The following is a 17,658-nucleotide window of genomic DNA, read 5'->3' as shown; positions in this document are numbered from 1 at the left end:
GTCGACAAGGACGAGATCACCGTCTGCATCACGCCGACCACCGGCGGCCAATTCGAACTCTCGGTCGACCGCAACGATACCGTGGAGAATCTCAAGAAGATCATCTCCAAGAAGCTGAAGGTCGCCAAGGAGCGCATCTGCCTGCTGCATCGCGAGAGGTGAGTGCTGGCCCCTGTGACAATATTCCTCTTTCCCTCTTCGAAAATGTGGAGTTGAATGTGAAGGAGGAGAAGGAAGGGAATAACTCGTGTGTAAGATCTCTAATAAAACCTACGTCACGTATCTTTTTACTATTCCAATTCAATAATAGTAGTTTTAGTTTTTCTTCAAAAAGATTCTCTCTCTCTCTCTCTCTCTCAACCAAGGTCTTCCTATTTCAACCCAAGAGTAATTACACAGCTTTAATTCTCTTTCAAAAAATATTCCTTATTTTTCCTCGAAAAATACAGATGACATTTATCTTGATATTTTTCTTGGCGTTTTTACACACACTTCTTCAATATTCTTATAAAAAATCTTATCTATTCTAATCCAAGTAGTAGCAGAGTTTTTGACATTTTCTGTCAAAAATTACTCTTTGAAAAAAAACTATTACACCAAATTAAAAATTAAATATTATAACCCAAATGTGTGCGCTATTGTCTTTACTCCTAGCAAATTAAAAAGTAAAACCCAAATGGTATTACCTTTATCATTTACTAACTCTAATTATATGTATCGTTTGTATAAAAGACTAGATATTAACAACTGATGCCATGTTAAATTCCACAAAATTTTAATTCGTACGTAAAATAAAAAACGTGGCGGCGGACGAGACTTCGTGGACATCGTGCTCTGAACTCGCCGAGGTCTGTCGCGACAATTCTCATAGTGCATACTAAAAAAAAGAACAAGTCTAATACTAATTACCAAATGTTGAGTGAAATAATGTCAATCAAATGTTTGGGTATATGTAATATAACAAAAATAATTTTACTCTCTTTTAAAAATATTTATTAAGTACAATAACATGTTACCAATCGTTTGATAATAATTACTAAATATTCAGGAAAATAAAAATTTTGTTTACGTTTAAACATTTGATTGAAATTATTTCACTCGATGGTAGCTATTACCAGACTCTTGTTCAAAGCACTGAAAAAAATTGAGTAAAAATAATCGAGCCAAGTGATGGAGAGACTAAAAAACTTTGAGAAACTAAAATAATTTTAATCAAATGTTTAGTTGAGGATATAAATATATATATATCAGGTCTATATATATGTAGTCTCTGCAGAAGTTGAAAATATATATTTTGATATATAAAAATGAATACATACGTAATAATATAAATTACATACAATATTCATTACAAGTTCATTAATATGATATTTAATAATGCATTTTTACGGTTTCAATGAAAATTTTTTCATTTTATTTTAATTATTTTTTAAAAATATGTCTATATTGAAATCATTTTTAACTCAGATTCTAAATCGTCAAACTTTTTGTCATTATTTTAACATGTGTATATAAAAATATTTGTAATTCTTTCATAATTTTTTTATTTTGTCAAAAAATACGTCCAATCTTTAATATAATCAAAACTAATTAAATACTAATCTTACTTTACCAAACATTATCTTATATTTTTCTAATTATTACCAAACGGTTGATTATTGTTATTATGTTTAATAATACTTACTTTATATTGGAACGATACCATAAACAAAATACGTTTAATAGTTATTACTAGACTTTTTTTTCATTGTGCGACTCGACTCTTTTAAGTCGAACTTTGCGTTTAAAATGGAACAAACGGAGATGAACAGGTGACATGACATGGATAAGCGCAACTAATAAAAACATGTAACAATGAGAGATTGCGGCCCTTCTTATTTTCCATTATACAATTAGCTTCGCTCTACTGTTTTTCTTCTCGCCGAGAGCTCAAGTTTATTACATCTTGAGATAAGCTTGGATTCTTGGCAAGAGATAAAAAAAGAGACAAATGTACGTGTCTGAGAAGGTGTTTAAAGAGAAAGTACGTAGTCGAGAAGAATAGATCTTGGAGATCTCGATCGCACCTGAGGTTTTAACTGCGTCTTTTTATCACTCCCCGCTCTTAATTCGAGACAATTGCATTCCGACAACAATCACTCGGAAAGAGAAGCTTTATACTGGAAAGATACTAGGAAATGTAGTATAAAATTTAGCTGCATTGTGGAAAAGAGTATACAAAATTACATGAACAGCAGAGATAAAACTTTATTTTTATCCGATGAATCAGCAGACTGTAGTACTTTGGACCAGCCTATATTAACTTGCATGGCACAGAAAAATAAATTCCAAAGTAACAGAAACGGACAGTGTCTAGATCGTCTAGAATGCGACTTAAATAAAAAATTAGCAAATTCGGGAAATTTACAAAGAACTCCAAAAGAAGTCAAAAGTCATACGATTTTCAATACGTGAAAACTCGTTTTATTGCTATTCTGTAAGTTCTGAAACACAATAGCTATATAGTAAGCCTTGAATAAGGAATCAACAAATCCAAAATAGTCGCGATTATGATTGCCAATATTTTATGGCTTAAAGCTTATATTTATTGTGTTTCGGAACTAATATTTTACATGTATCTATGTATATATATTTTTTAATAAACCACGATTTATTTTTCTCCTTCCTTTCCGAAATGCGGACAAAAATACGTTTCTTGACCATGGCGACTTTATTACGTTCTCTACGTGTGGAAATGAAACGAAGGATACGCGTACTCGGTGAACCGCGGCAGAAAGGCACCAGGCTATAGGCGTAAAGAAACGTAAGGCGCGGGATGAATCACGAGGAATTATATCGTCGGTCAGCTGAAACGTTCGTGATATCCGGCGACGTGCACCACGAACGGTGTTTCTCTCTCTCGCGAGCGCGAGCGTCGAGTCGCTATCCCGAGGAGACGTCTCGAAGGTGGAGACGAAGGAGAACCGTCGCGACGCACGCTCAGAAGGCCCGGACGCGGCGTGTGTTTCGCTTGTCGCTTCTATTTTTCCCACGAGCGCGACGTGCTGCGTTCGAATCGGACCTCGCCCCATGCTTCGACTCCGTAAAGAAAGAAGAGGGGAAGAAGGAAAGGCAGAATAGAGACCCGAGTAGAGAGAGAGAGAGAGAGAGAGAGAGAGAGAGAACGTGTGCAGACTCGTCCTTCGTGCCGGTGCACGCACGCTTTTGGACGCTGAGAAGTGGCAGGAGGAAGAGGAAGAAAAGAGAGAAAGAGAAGGACAATGTGCATATATACGCCCGGTGTGTACGGTATACCGGGTATCTTAGAATTAGCGGTCGATACTTTAGCAAAGAAATTAAAGAAACAAAGCAATTTAATGTTTTATCAAAGTAGATAAATTTTTATCTCGATTTAATTTACTTTTTGTCTTCCTCTAGTTTTAAGAATTAGAAAAAGATAAAGAGAATAAAGTTAATCTATATTGAACAAGGTCATCTGTACGTGAAAAGCGAAGTGATGTATTTTGATCAATAAGATCAAATTAAAGAAGAAATGGGAATTTTGTTATCTTGATTCCTAGATAGATATTCTTATTATATATCTTTAGATATTATTATTTCGATAAAATTTTGCTTCTAAAGACCTTGAAAAATTCGAGGAAATACGACGAGATACTAAAATGATAATTTTATCATTTCGTTTGTTTATTGTTGTAGATAAAAATACTCTTACAAGCATGTGTTGCAAGTACGTCGAGTGTATCCAGGTTTAAAACAGGATTTTCAAATTTAATTGTGATGTTATTCATTCATTAAATACACTCAGGAAGAAAGTTGGAAATATACGCAAGCAAATTACACTGTTAACTTCATAATGTCAAATCATACTCAATCTGAGTTATTTTCAATTATTTCTATAGATTACCATTGCTTTTACTTAATATATGTCATTAATTTAATTCAAAAATAGAGTTAAATGTAACTCAAGAAGATGTATTAAATTTGACTCAATTTATTTATTATTTACTACATACATTAATTACAACTATGTACATTAATATGGATGATATTTACTTTGAAACTAACTACAGAAGTAGATTGATTTACATTTTAATGTACATACAAGTTAAAAATAACAAAATGTTATTTAACTTAACGAGAAATTGAATTACCTTTGGTCCTTTGATATCTAATAGAATGCACATGTGATATTTTTTTCGATATTTTTATTTATTGGTTATAAAAATTTGACTGCGATAGTGAAATATACATATTTCTGTGAAATATATTTCATTAATTATAAGAGAAAATAAAATAGATGATTTATTTGTTCTAGGAATAAAATTTTATTTTGCCGTATATTTAAATAAGGATTTATTTCAATGAAATAAACATTATATCACATGAATAAATTTTTAATAGTTTTTTTTCCAGTGTATTATCGCTCGCTCGGGATGTTAAATGCTAAAATATCAAGTAGGCAGTGATCTGTCTCTCAACCTTTATTATTAAATCGAGATTTATCGCTTCTAGGAAATTATTTGAAATTAAACACTCATTTTACAAACTCATTTTTGAAAGCAGAGCTTTCGATTGTGGTGTTATTCATTCATTAAATATTATCGCTCGGAATGTTAAATTGCTGAAATGTTAAATTTGATACGTTTTTCTCTCGGCCCTTATTATTAAATTGCGATTGTATGCTTTTAAGAGATTATTCGAAATTGGACACGCGTTCCAGGAAACTTTTCTCTAGTAGCACAACGTCGCCGTTCTGTTTATCTTATCAGTCGCAAAGTTTCTCGAGTTTCCCAACGCAGACATCTATTCTTTCTGACCTTTTGTTACTTTAGGTATTTTATCATAATATATACGCGATATATATGCGTAACATGCCGATATCACAATAATTTGATTGCATAAAGGAGAGTAAAGGTACGAAAATAAAAGGGACGTAATAAATAGAAAAATCATACTTTATATTTAAAAAATATAAAGTATTCGTACATATATATATATTTTATATACGTACATTTTATTAAGATATATTTTATTAACACATTTCATACGAAATTTCAAAATAGTGATGCTAATTTCGAAGAGAAATTAAAAGAAAATTTTCTAGAGAAGTAATGAAGTTTCATTATAACTTAAATAAGATTCCGTAGAATTTTTCGACGAAGGGAAAGGTCCTCCCCAGTTTTGCTTGAATACCGATAACCCTGAGGCAGCGGTTGCTCCCCAAAGTATCGACCTGTCCTCCTGAAACCGCCTGTACACGTGCTTTCATAGGCGTCCGTGGGGGCCGCAGCGCGCGGATCCCATCCACCTCCACTACCACCTCCTGCCGCCCCCGCGCCGCACCGCGCCGCTTCGTGCGAGTATACGCGAGAGAAATATGGTAGAGTGGAAGGTTGGCATACCGCGGTGAGCAGCCGAGAAAGAAACGATGAGGAGAGACGAGAGGAGGTGGCGGAGGCGGTGGTGTGTAGTAGTATAGTAAAGTGGAACAGTGACAGCCATCTGCGGCAGTAGACAACGAGAGAGAGAGAGAGAGAGGCGGCGAGAGAAGGCAAGACGGAGAAAGGAATCTATTTTATTATTCGGGGTAAGCCCCGCCAAAATGAGTATGACTAAACAGAAATCGTAGAAAAGAGAAAATGCTCGTAATGATAACAGCAAACGCTAGGATATTGTCATTTGACGACGTCAAGTAATAAGATAAATAAAGGTTGGTGGTATTTTTAAAAAAGTTGCCTGAAAAAAGCATAATATCGCAAAGTAGGTGTTCGAGTATGATAAAAAGATATAAAGCTTCCCCAGTTGGTTTTTTATGTTCTTCTTTAATTGTGCGGAAAATTTTCATCAATAAGTGAATTTTTTGATCAATTCAAATTTTTTTAAGCAAATGTGCATTAAGCTTTTTCTGACACATGACATAATTTTTTCTTAACCTATCAATGTTAGTCGTATAAATGTGTGTTATATTAATAAATTTATCTATATATATATATAATCGACGTTCCGGTTATGACAGACAATGTTGAAAACATTGCAAGATTATATAGATAGTAAAGTGATTAAGAGAGAAATGAATGGAAAATACAAAGGAAAGAATTATACCTAACTGAAAATTAGTCTGATGAGAACAAATTTATTTAAGTAAGAGAAATTCTATCATTGTGTATGTCAAAACGAAGAGAGAAAAGCATTATATTATATAATTATTATACATATATAATATTAAAAAAAAAATATATTTTTTTTTATTTTATTTTTCATTATATCACGGAAAAAGCGATTTTACTGAAGTATCTAAACATTTAGTTAGATCTGAAAATAATTTTGTTGGATTATCAAAATAATTATGTAGAAATCTCAAGCATGATGAACCAATACTACTAAAAATTTTGACATTCGAGCAATGAGTTTGAGTGTCCTACATAAATATTTTGATAATCCAACAAAATCATTTTAAAATCTAGCTAAATTTTTAAAATCTCCAACAAAATCGCATTCTTTCCATGAATATAAAAAACTTGTATTATATATAATATTATACATATATACACATATATAATTTCCTGTGTAACGTATTGACGATGATTTGCTTCTTTCTTTCTTGCTTGGTTGCTTTCAGTCCTCGGCATTTTTTCTTCAGCTTCGCGTTCTCTTACGGCGCCTCCACGCGTAATTCCCTCGAGATCTTCGTCGTCCGTCGTTGATCCCACTCTCTTTCTCTTTCTCTCTCATCTCATCTCCTCTTCTCCTCTTTCCTCTCCTCTCCTCTCCTCTCCTCTCCTCTCCTCTCCTCTCTCGTCGCTTCTCTTTGCCGCGTGGCCCGGCTCAGTCGACCCACTACTATTCGCCCGATTCGCTGCCGCTCGTTTCTTTGTGCCTGCCGGAGCAGTTTCAGGCGCAGGTAGCATGCCGGATCTTTTTCCTCCTTCGAACAACGCGACGCACGTGTGCGTGCGTTCGTGCGTGTCCTCGCAGCACGCCACACAAGCAACTGCGCATGTGTCAGTTCGGCAGCATCACAGCAGGAACATACTTGACACGTCCTCTGACGAGAAAATACTTTCAATAGTATTTTCGATAAGTATGTTGTTTTAAAAAAAATTTTTTTGGAACTTGGAAAACACACCGAGTAAAATTAACGGAGCAGTTGTTTGAACATAGGATGATTCGCGAACACCGTATTATTAGTACTTACTATTACTAGCTTTATTAATCTCTATTGGTATTACGCAAGGTGCGAATCGATTATCAGTTGAATGATAACGCAAGAGAGACCAAATGTCACAATACTTTCTCGCCCTTGATATTTTTATCTTTTATATAACAAAAGTAAAATATTTTATAATCTTGAGAAAAAATGTTTACATGCCTTTCTAAGTGTCTTATTTTGCAATCTTTGCGTTGCATCATCGTTACGCAATAATGGTAAAACGAGAAGATTACCGGAAAGAACGAAAATGTCAAAAAGATAATATCCTGTGTATCTACATTTTCATCTACATTAGTTATAAATAAAAACCACGCGACTAACGCGAGAATTATTTATATAGAGACATATTGTTTTATAAAATACCAGTTCTCGTTTTTCTTTCGTTTAATGATGATAGAAAGAGATCCCCAAGAGATGAAAAGAATGTTGCCGACAAGATTAACGTTTGAATTTCTATTAACCCTTAACTCCAGACTTTGAAGCTCGTAACAGCCAGCTCATCGTTTGCGGATATGTAATAGTTTATCAATCTCCTCAAACTGTAAACATGTTTCCGCATCGCGTATAGAAAGAGAAACATCCAAAGAGATGAATAAAGGAAGCCTGGAAAAGCTCTCGGAAGCTTGCTTCCTATAAAGCAACTTTTGCAAAATTAGAAGATTACAATTCTTGACTTTAAAGAAGTTTAATATGCGTACATCACATGTACGCAGTTTTGGAATACTACCAACTTAACAATTAAATGCAAGCGTGTCAGCAAAATTAATAATAATTTACATCACTAATGTTAAATTACTCCCTCAACAAAATATTTAACGGTTTGAAAATCAGGACGAAAATACAAAAAATTTCGAAATATTATTGGAAGCGTCAGGCAAAACATGAAGTTTTGTCTGGAAATCAAAGAAAAGTTATGAAATTTTAAGATAAGGGTTTGTGATCATCCTGCTTTTGAACAAAATCGTGTAGATCCAAGGATAGATGTAAATCAGCCAATGCGAGTCAACACAGGTTAGGCGCGTGTGTGAAATCATATACCTACTTTATTCTTGAGAAAAATTGACAAACGTTTCAACCCTTTCGATTGGGTCTTCCTCAGTGTAAAAATAAAAATAAAATCGGTGACGTATAAATTTAATATAAAAGATGCGATGCGAAACAAATTGAAGTATCGTTAACATATATTCATAAAATGATAATAATGCTTGCTGTCTATCGTTATCTAACAAAATACTCAAATCTAACATTTCAGATTATCTGTAATTTAATAAAGTCGAATAAGTCATTAAAACATAAATCAAATCAATCGTGTAGTTTTTATCTCCTTTAAAATGCATTTACAATGATTGCAAAAAGTATTTGTACAGAGAAAATATTTTTTAGAAAAACTTTATTTTCAAAAAGTAAATATTATCCAGCGAGAAATGAGTTATTGAATTGAGATGTCGAACGAACGTCAGCGTCATTTCAATACCAATTTGACGTCGATTCGACGTTTAATTGACGATCATTTCTTGCTGAGTTATTAACAATTTGTTCATAAAGAATAAAATAGACTGTTTCATAAAATTATATATACCAAAAAGAGATGTGTATTAATTATAGAAAATATATTATCTGAAGAAAAATAAGCGAAAATTAAAAGTCGTATTGTTTCGATGCTAAAAAAATATTCGTACAGTCGAGAAGTTTAGCTTCTAAAATCAGGAATGCATGCAAATCTCATTTGTTTATGTTAGAACAGAAGGTACTCATTGTGCATAAAATTGCTAATTAATGTTTGTTTTCTACAAATGAGACTTTATGAAAAATTTCCTTGTACAAATACTTTTTGCACTCACTGTATATAGACCAGTGCGTAATGCGAGTCCGCAGATCGGCGAGTGCAGTCTGTGGCTGCTGGTCGGCGGCCTCGTGGAATCCTTCGTTCTCGCCAGCTGTTTTTGAATCTGGCCCCAATATCGCCCCCGCGCGAATCCACTTTCAGGCAACGTTAATAGATAATAACGCGATACCTGCCACGATTGTCCCGCGACATCAGTAGCCTTCAGTAAGACGCGACATTGTCAACGATTGTGTGACATTCAGTCCTCGTTGCACGATTGCGTCACGAACAACGTGACGCAAGTGTGTCTTACGATAGTCTGTTACGTTACCATTTGTCTTTGCCCTGTGAACTGTCCTCTTTACCTCATGATCTCGCATATTAATCAAGTAGTCGTGGCATGTCCATCCTTTTTATCTCTGCCTTCACGACAGAATAAGATTACTATGAATTAGCCAGAAGACTTCCTCCAATCAGGGACCGGCCGTAAAAGGGTCACTTTTGATTGGTCCAATATTTTCTGGCAATTCGCGTTAGTTTGAGTGAGATAGCACGTATCTTTTTCTCTTTCGCATCACTGCAGAGAGTGAGATAACACGTATCTTTTCTAATTCGTAGAATTTCGAACATGGACGACACTCTTATAACCAATCTCTGATCCTTAACTAGTACTGTGTGAAAAATGTTACATTTCTAACGTTGTGGATTTATTGTACCCTCATTTATCTATAGTTTCAATTAAAACTAACGATAGAAACTTACAATTAATCTTGCATTAATTCTCTTATTTAAAACGTAATTAATAAACTTTTTACTAAATATTTGATATCTATTCAATGGACCGACGACACCAGTTAAGGATTAAAAGGACCTTATTCGGAAAGTCCTGTTCTCGAAAAATACCGCCTACGAAAATGCTAGAGAAATTTATAATATGCTTTACTATATGCTATAGTATTTTCATATATTTTCAATTTTATATGTGCGATATTTTTCGAAAATACGACATCAGAACTTTTGGTAGACAGAGAGGCAGACTTAGAGACGCGAATCTTATATGCTCAGTTTGTTTTCTCGTGACTTGACGGATAATCAGAATCTTTTTGTGAAACGAGAACATTTGTAAAATTTACGTTGGATGGTGCGATACGCGCGGCTTTGCGTCACCGTCAACTGCGAATGTGTCATTGTGGGATTTCTGTTAGTCATCGCGTGTGCGCGTAGAAGGAGCGGACTTTAAGTGCTCGGGTCTGGCCGTTTATAGCAGAAGGACAACAATTATCGATTATTTTTTTCTTCTTTTTTTTATTTTGCGATCCAAGTACTATATCCATATTAAAGAGTGTACAATCTTTTATCTCTGGGTGTAAGAAAAAAAGGTATTGTAGTTTCTTGCATTGGAAAAAAGGTCTTTGATCATTTAATAACAATTATAATTAATTAAATTGTTAAATCAATATTAACATAATTTTGTTTGCTATTATAACAGCTTGTTGGAATTAGCTTTATTGCAGAATTAAAAGAAAAAGAGACTGCCAAAAATCTCAACATCTAAATCAACTTGATCATCTTTGTGTTCTCAAGACTTCTAATATGCTATAACATCACGCCACGTTGCGCTGGAATAGATAATTTTGCGACATTGCGAGAAATCGCGGAATGCGTTAAAACACGCCGCTTTTATCGTGTCGATTGACGTGTCGGAGAAATGAGCCTAAATTTGTCCGCTGTTATTTTTCGCGATCTGCGAGCGAAAACCGAGGCGAAAACATGTTTATCAGTATCGTGTCGCAGGCTTCGGAACGATCCGTGGAAAGTCGCGAAGCGAGTTGAATGCGCCGGACGAGTGAATCAGTTGTGGCCGGTCGCCAATTCGAGAAAACAGGATGATCGATAGAGCGGAATTGTGCCTCCTCGGCGGTTTGCGGTGGATTTAAAAAGCCACGTACTCTTCATTCGTGGCAACGTCACGAAAATCGTCGTGCGAAACAAAGCAGCTCGAAACGGATCGTCGGACTATCTATCTTTTCAAAAGAAATGTTATCTTCTCTTATCGTCGATATTAAGAAGAAGATAGTACATTCGTGACAATTAGAAGAAGCGTTAAAAATATTTATTACGAATACTTTGGTCAACGAAAGATTAATATACTACACATTCATAATTGTAATATATCATAAGATTATAAGATTTCATATATCATAAGATTTTATATATAATATAATATAATATAAAATGTATTATACATATAATATAAAAGTTTATGTAATAATATACTTTTGATGAAATATTAATTATATAATTATACGATTTTGTAAATAAAAAATGATTAATTGAAAAAAGGACACAACGAAAAAGAGCTACGAGCCTAAAAATTAGTCGTTATGAAATTGTGAAAATATTGATAAGTCGCAGAATAAAAACATGTCATTTCGTTATAATATAAAATTTAATTTGGCGTCAATAAACAATAAAGCATAAACAAAACAAACTTGTTACAATACAGAAGTAAAACGGTGAAGATATTAAAAAATTAGAATGTAAAAATTATAATTCGCTCTCAATCGCAAAACTTATTATAATAAAAGACTCACAGTATTTAATGTAATAAAAACACGCTCGGTATAACTTGAAACTTGTACAACGGTTGTAGTCAGTAAAAATGTGAACTTCTGGACATAGTATGCAGATTAAAACGAAATTGTATCCGTTAAATTTTAAAACGTATATGAAAATATTTTTTAAAAATATAATATTAAAAGTGCATAAAAAGCAAGGAAAAGTATAAAATTATACCAAATTATATAACGAATTCTCATTTCAAAAAATATATAAAATTTCTTACATTTGGAAATAAAAAATATCTAACGCAATTAGAATTTCAAATAGATAACCGGTTAAACTACAAACTGGATTCTATATGCTTATTTTTTTTATATAAGAATATATTTGATGTAAAATATTAATTATGCAATTATGATTTTGTAAATAGAAAGTGATTAACTGAGTTACATAACGAATTCTCGTTTCAAAAAATATAATTACATTTGATAATTTAAAAATACACGGTATTGACTTAAGTGTTAGATGAGTAACCGGGTAAAACTTCATTCTATATGCTAATTCATTTTTTATTAATTTTTGTAGTGATCCTATTGTTTTTCGATTTTTTAGTTAAATTTGTTTTTTATTGCTTTACTATGCGTTGTATTATTTGTACTACCACTAGTGATAATTCAGTCAACTAGGAGGAATTGCGCATACACTCGCGCGATAATCATGCGAGCTAAAGACGACGACAACGCGTGGCAGGAATATGCCGTAAGACTATGAAATTATGTCTATGTGGTTTTTCAATGTATTGTGTCTACGCGTTATGCTTACACGAACGTCTTTTCGCGTACTCTACAGGCCTGCGTAAGCCGACATGTTATTTTGTCATTACGCAAGGAACTGCGTCTCTCTGAATCAATTCACAATTGTGAACAAAATGAAACATGATAATAGGTCTGTTTGCATTGCCTGTATCTTTTGCACCCAGAATCTTCACTTTCTCTTTTTTTCAACGCTCGGTATATCGTTTTAATTTTTTTGTTTAGTTTAATTCTTATATAAAATTGCGTTTTCCTGTATACTTATAAAATTTGATGAGAAAATAACATTACGAATTAAATCAAATTTTGAATATATATTTTTTAACAAAACTAATAAATATTCGTGCAAAAATTCATTTTATCCACTTACTCATTTAAATCCGATAGCATTGCAAATAATAATAGCAATAATAATGATAATAGCATTGCAATTTATCATTTTTTTACCGATCTTTATCAGCAGCTGATATTATACATACATTCGTGGACAATGAGGTTGTAACACTTTTTTTTTAATGGGTTTTAGAATGCAGTCTACTCACCAAGCGATCTTACTTACTGGATCCATAAGATGAGTAGGCTGCATTCCGCAATCCATTAACACGTTAAATGCCGAGCTTATTTTGTTTCACTTTCTGTTTACGTCAAATACCATTCATTAATATCATCCATTAATTTTTTATAAAAAGTATTATATTTTTCACTTATTACTTTAAATTCTTCAAGGACTGACCTCGTCTAAACGAAATATTCATCCTCGGTACGCAGGAATTGCGTAGCCTAAACAAAAAATTGAGCGTCGCAGCGGTTCGTATACATCTCTCTCTCTCAGAAAAGATTTCTATATTCAATTACTATTACTCCTCGGTCTAGAATAAAACAAGATCGCGATATAGAGCTAATCGTATTTATTTTTCAGAAAAGAATATTTTTTTCTTAAACACAATATTCTAAAATCTAGAATAAAGTATTCTTGATCAGAAAAATTTAGGTTACATTCTTCGTCAATGAAAAACTAGGCTCGGCCAGGACTCGAATTCACAGGATCTCTCGTCCCGTGTGTCTCTCATCTGGCGCGCTGCACCACGAGAGCTTTGCTGTCATGATGCTATAGCATCACATGTATAACACCAGATGGACTTATTCTAAACGCAAGAATATATACTAAACCTAAATTTATATGTTATACTCGTTTCAAGACAAAACGTCGATTTCTATTATCTGTATATGATTCTATTATCTGTAGGTATGATTCTGGTAAAGCTTCCGTATCATTTTGTCTATTAATGTACGACCGAAATATCCTTATAAAACTATCAATTAAAAAAATGTTTCCATATCTATTCATATAGTTCATAGTAAATCGTCACTTTACATTGTTTGCTATTGTGTTGTATTAACAGTTTTCTTTTTCTTTCGCTTTTATGTTTATTCCGTGTTACCTATGGTGTAACTATTGATTAGTTGCGCTTTCGAGCGACGGATGCCGGATCTGGAGTGGCCTCTGTCTATACCTGGCGAGTACCCGGCTAATAGCTAAGATGATCGAGACCCACGTGATACCCAAAATATCTACTCCTCTATACCTGTAAATAGCTGTTTACATTACAAATAGGTACATCGCACCTATTACTTAACTAAATGATAAACTATTTGCCAATGGATATAATAAGTACGACTTATGTTCGTTTTTTTCCAATATATAGTTTAATTTAAATCTCTCGGTTTAATTAACTCTTCATTTTTTTCTAGTTCTAAGAATTAGAAAAAGATGAAGAGTAAGTTGAACCAAGATTAAAGTTAATCTATATTGGTAGAAACAGACATTGCGTGAGCTAGCAACGAGAGTGGCCATATTTGTCGAAGGATAAATATTGAGTGAGTCATTAGACATTTTTTACCGTTACGGCGGTATCGAATTTCTTTCCTATGTATAAGCACTCGTATTAGTTTTTCGTTTACATAATTAATTACAATATGATTCACAAATGCTAAAGAATCGATCGACTGCTTGTCGTGAGACTGTCTTTGCGAGGCACGAGCACCTGCGACACTTAAAATATCGGTAAAATATCACGAATATCCTTTCTCTCGCGTAATTTCCGCGTGCGTGAGCAATTTAATTGATCCAAACTAAATCAAATTGCGAATATTTATCTGACAAGAATTTAACGTTGGAAAATAATTTCAGCGCAGTTCATCTCTCCCGAAGCGCGAGAGGGCTTTGCTTCGAAAACAGGGTGGGAAAGCCGGTTCGGTTATCGCGAACGTTGTCAAAATCGATTTTGCATTGTTCGCACATGTTCGAGCGCAAGAACTTAATTTACGTAGTCCACACATGCGTGGGCAAGCTACCATTGTTTACACGCCATGTGCAGCGGTGGCAGCGGACGGCTCGGCGAGACCGGTGCGCGGTATTTCGCGCATGAGGAACGCGGAGAAGGTCGATCCTCTTCGCACCTCGCGCTCTCTCAATCGCGTCCCTGGTCGCGGTGAAAGAAGGGGGAAAAAAAAAGAAAACATTTGCAGCTGCGCGCCCCGTCTCTTTCGCGCGCCGCCGAAATCTACAAAGCGGAACGAAACAACGCAGAGTTAAATCGGTCCTTGCGGGAAACGAACGGTATCGTTCTTGAAGGTGGTATCGGGCGTTCTCCACATCCACTACGCGGTCCAGAAACATTTTCTTCGTACGAGCCTTCTCGCAAAGCACGGCCGTTATCTCTTTATTTTTAGATATCGAAGTGTCCTTCTATCGATTACATGAAAATATTTATAGTAACACAAATTTTAAGTGCACGTCAATACGAAAAAGTGTTACTTTACGAGGGCATTTATGAGCATGACGCGACTGGCACAAATGTACGCATAGTACTTTAATTTAATATACATAATATAATTTAAAATATAACTTAATTTTGAAAAATATACTGCAACATAAATTAATATGAATTAGTTTTACTTTTACTTTTTAGTAAAAATACATTTTTTTGTAGTCACTGGACAGCAGTCATGTGAGAAAGAATTTAGAGGAAATAAGATACAACAGAGACTATCAGCGTCAGGGCTGTTGTGGCTTATTGTTAGGGTTGCTATCCATCCTCTTTTCCCCGGACACCGTTCTCTTTTTTTATGACGTCCAGGGTGTTTTCGAAAGGCGTCCGGGATAATCATGAGAGTCCGAGGTTTTATATAAAAAGGAAATATTTTTTGACTGGATGGCAAAAAAAACTTTGGCGTGTAACTGTAGTGTTGACATTAAAGATTGGCAGCCCTGTATATAGGACGCAGGTTGAGAATAAAATTTATCCGCATATAGTGTAATGCCAGCTGCACACCAGCGCGATGTTCATCGCGCGCGACCTGTAAGATGTTATACTGTAAACATGAATCAATAAAGAAGCGATGTTACTGTGCAATTTGTAAGGAAAAAGCAACTAAATATATGTACTTATAGCGTTTTCGGCCCGGCTAGGTTTGTACCAACCTGGGTTGGATTAATGGCGTTTTGTGCTCTCCTATTGACCTCTATTAAGTCAGCAGGACCGAATGAGCAGGATCAATCCGGACCAATTTAATTTTTTAGTACTCATTTTGTACTAATTTGTACCACCAATAAAAATTTTGTACTCTGTACCTCTGTCAAGCTAGCAGGACCAAATGAGCAGAATCGAAAAAGACCTTTCAAACTATTTAGTGCTCATTTTGTGCTAATTTGTGCTACAAAAAACAATTTTGTATCATATGTCGTTTAGAAGAAACGTGTGGCGCTGCCAGCTTAATATCAAGCTAGCAGGACCACAAGAAAAAACAAAGAAAAAAAGAAAAATAAAAATAGATTTGAATAATACTGATTTTGTGTTAATTTGCGCTATCAAAAAAAAAGTTAATATATTGATCCATTCCTCAAGAACCAACTCCTAACTGAATTAAACACTATTAAGTTCAAGAGCAAAGTACCCTTCGCCATGGGCAGAATCAATCGCTACAAACACAATAAAAACGTTCTAATTTGTACTGCCAAAATATGAAGTTTCAGATTTTGTGCTCGCGCCGTTCCTTCGAAAACTATCTCCGAGCCCTATCAGGCTCAAGATTAAAGTACCCTTCGCCACAAGCAGAATCAGTCGATACTTCCACAATCGATGCGCTATAATTTCAAGTATAAATGCTTAATTAATTATTGTGAACTATACATATTTTTAATTCCGTAATCTGCGCGTCGAATTACTTTCCGATTTTGAAACGTATTCATACACAGAATCAGATAGTATTTTATAATTTTTTATGCTAAAACACGTGTTATAAGAACATTAATAATTATTTAATGGGAATCAGATACAGATATCCGGTATTTCATGCGGACACCATTACCATTTGAATCCCAGGCATCAGGTCCCAAAGTCAGAAACTTCATATTTTGGCGGCAGAAATTAAAGCGCAAGTATTGTGGAAGTAGCAACTGATTCTGCTCGTGACGAAGGTTACTCTTGAGCCTGATAGGGTTCGGGGGTAGTTTTCGAAGGAACGGCGCGAGCACAAAATCTGAAGTTTCATATTTTGAAGAATTGGAAAGAGTAAGGGCACTATAGGAGTCGGGCGCAGAAGACGTCGCGCAAATAATACACTTATAAAGAGTGAAACTTCTTTATTCACTAAACGCGCTTACATGTTTCGACTCATTTTTGAGCCTTCCTCAGAGCAAACACACATTAACACATATATAAAGTAAAAATTATCCTATCATGGTGAGCTCCCCTACATCGAGAATTGAAATGTCAGAATTAAATAAAAAGAAAGAAAAGAAAATGAAAAAGAAGGAAAATATTAAAAATGTCAAATTAAAGAATATAGAAACTAATTTATCGAAAAACTAACCGAAAATAGGGACGCTCACCACGATTACAAAGTACCGTATCGCAAACAATATTATGAATAATTCAAGAACCGGTTCCTGATATGTTGACCAGTCGGTATCAGACACAGTGAGTCACTTTTTTAGTTATTAGCTAGTACTAATGAAAATTGTAAAATGATAAAAAAATTTCGTCAGAAGGACTTATTACTATGTACGAGCGACACCAACTGACAAGACGTGACAACAACTCGAGCTTTTATAGTTTATCTGTAATCGGGAGGTAGACCTTCGGAACCCCCTCCATATCCGTCTGTAGGTTGAGTCCATGCGTTTGTCTTCTGATGAATATCATCTCCGAAATCAATCTCTTCCTGTAGTGAGGTTCCTCGTCCAA

At 34.5% G+C, this 17,658-nt stretch overlaps 1 protein-coding gene across 1 annotated transcript in view; it reads left to right on the top strand.

Annotated features, from left to right (window-relative positions):
* LOC108767934 (midnolin-A) overlaps nucleotides 1-17,658 on the top strand; it is a 67,349-nt gene continuing 49,691 nt past the window's right edge. Inside the window, exon 1 of the mRNA XM_018518078.1 lies at nucleotides 1-158. The gene's annotated coding sequence lies outside the window, so the exon portion shown is untranslated. The remainder of the gene's footprint in view (nucleotides 159-17,658) is intronic.

The sequence above is a fragment of the Trachymyrmex cornetzi genome, unplaced genomic scaffold (genome assembly GCF_001594075.2).
Source record: "Trachymyrmex cornetzi isolate Tcor2-1 unplaced genomic scaffold, Tcor1.1 scaffold733, whole genome shotgun sequence".
Taxonomy (NCBI): domain Eukaryota; kingdom Metazoa; phylum Arthropoda; class Insecta; order Hymenoptera; family Formicidae; genus Trachymyrmex; species Trachymyrmex cornetzi.
This window is presented reverse-complemented; position numbering and strand designations above follow the sequence as displayed.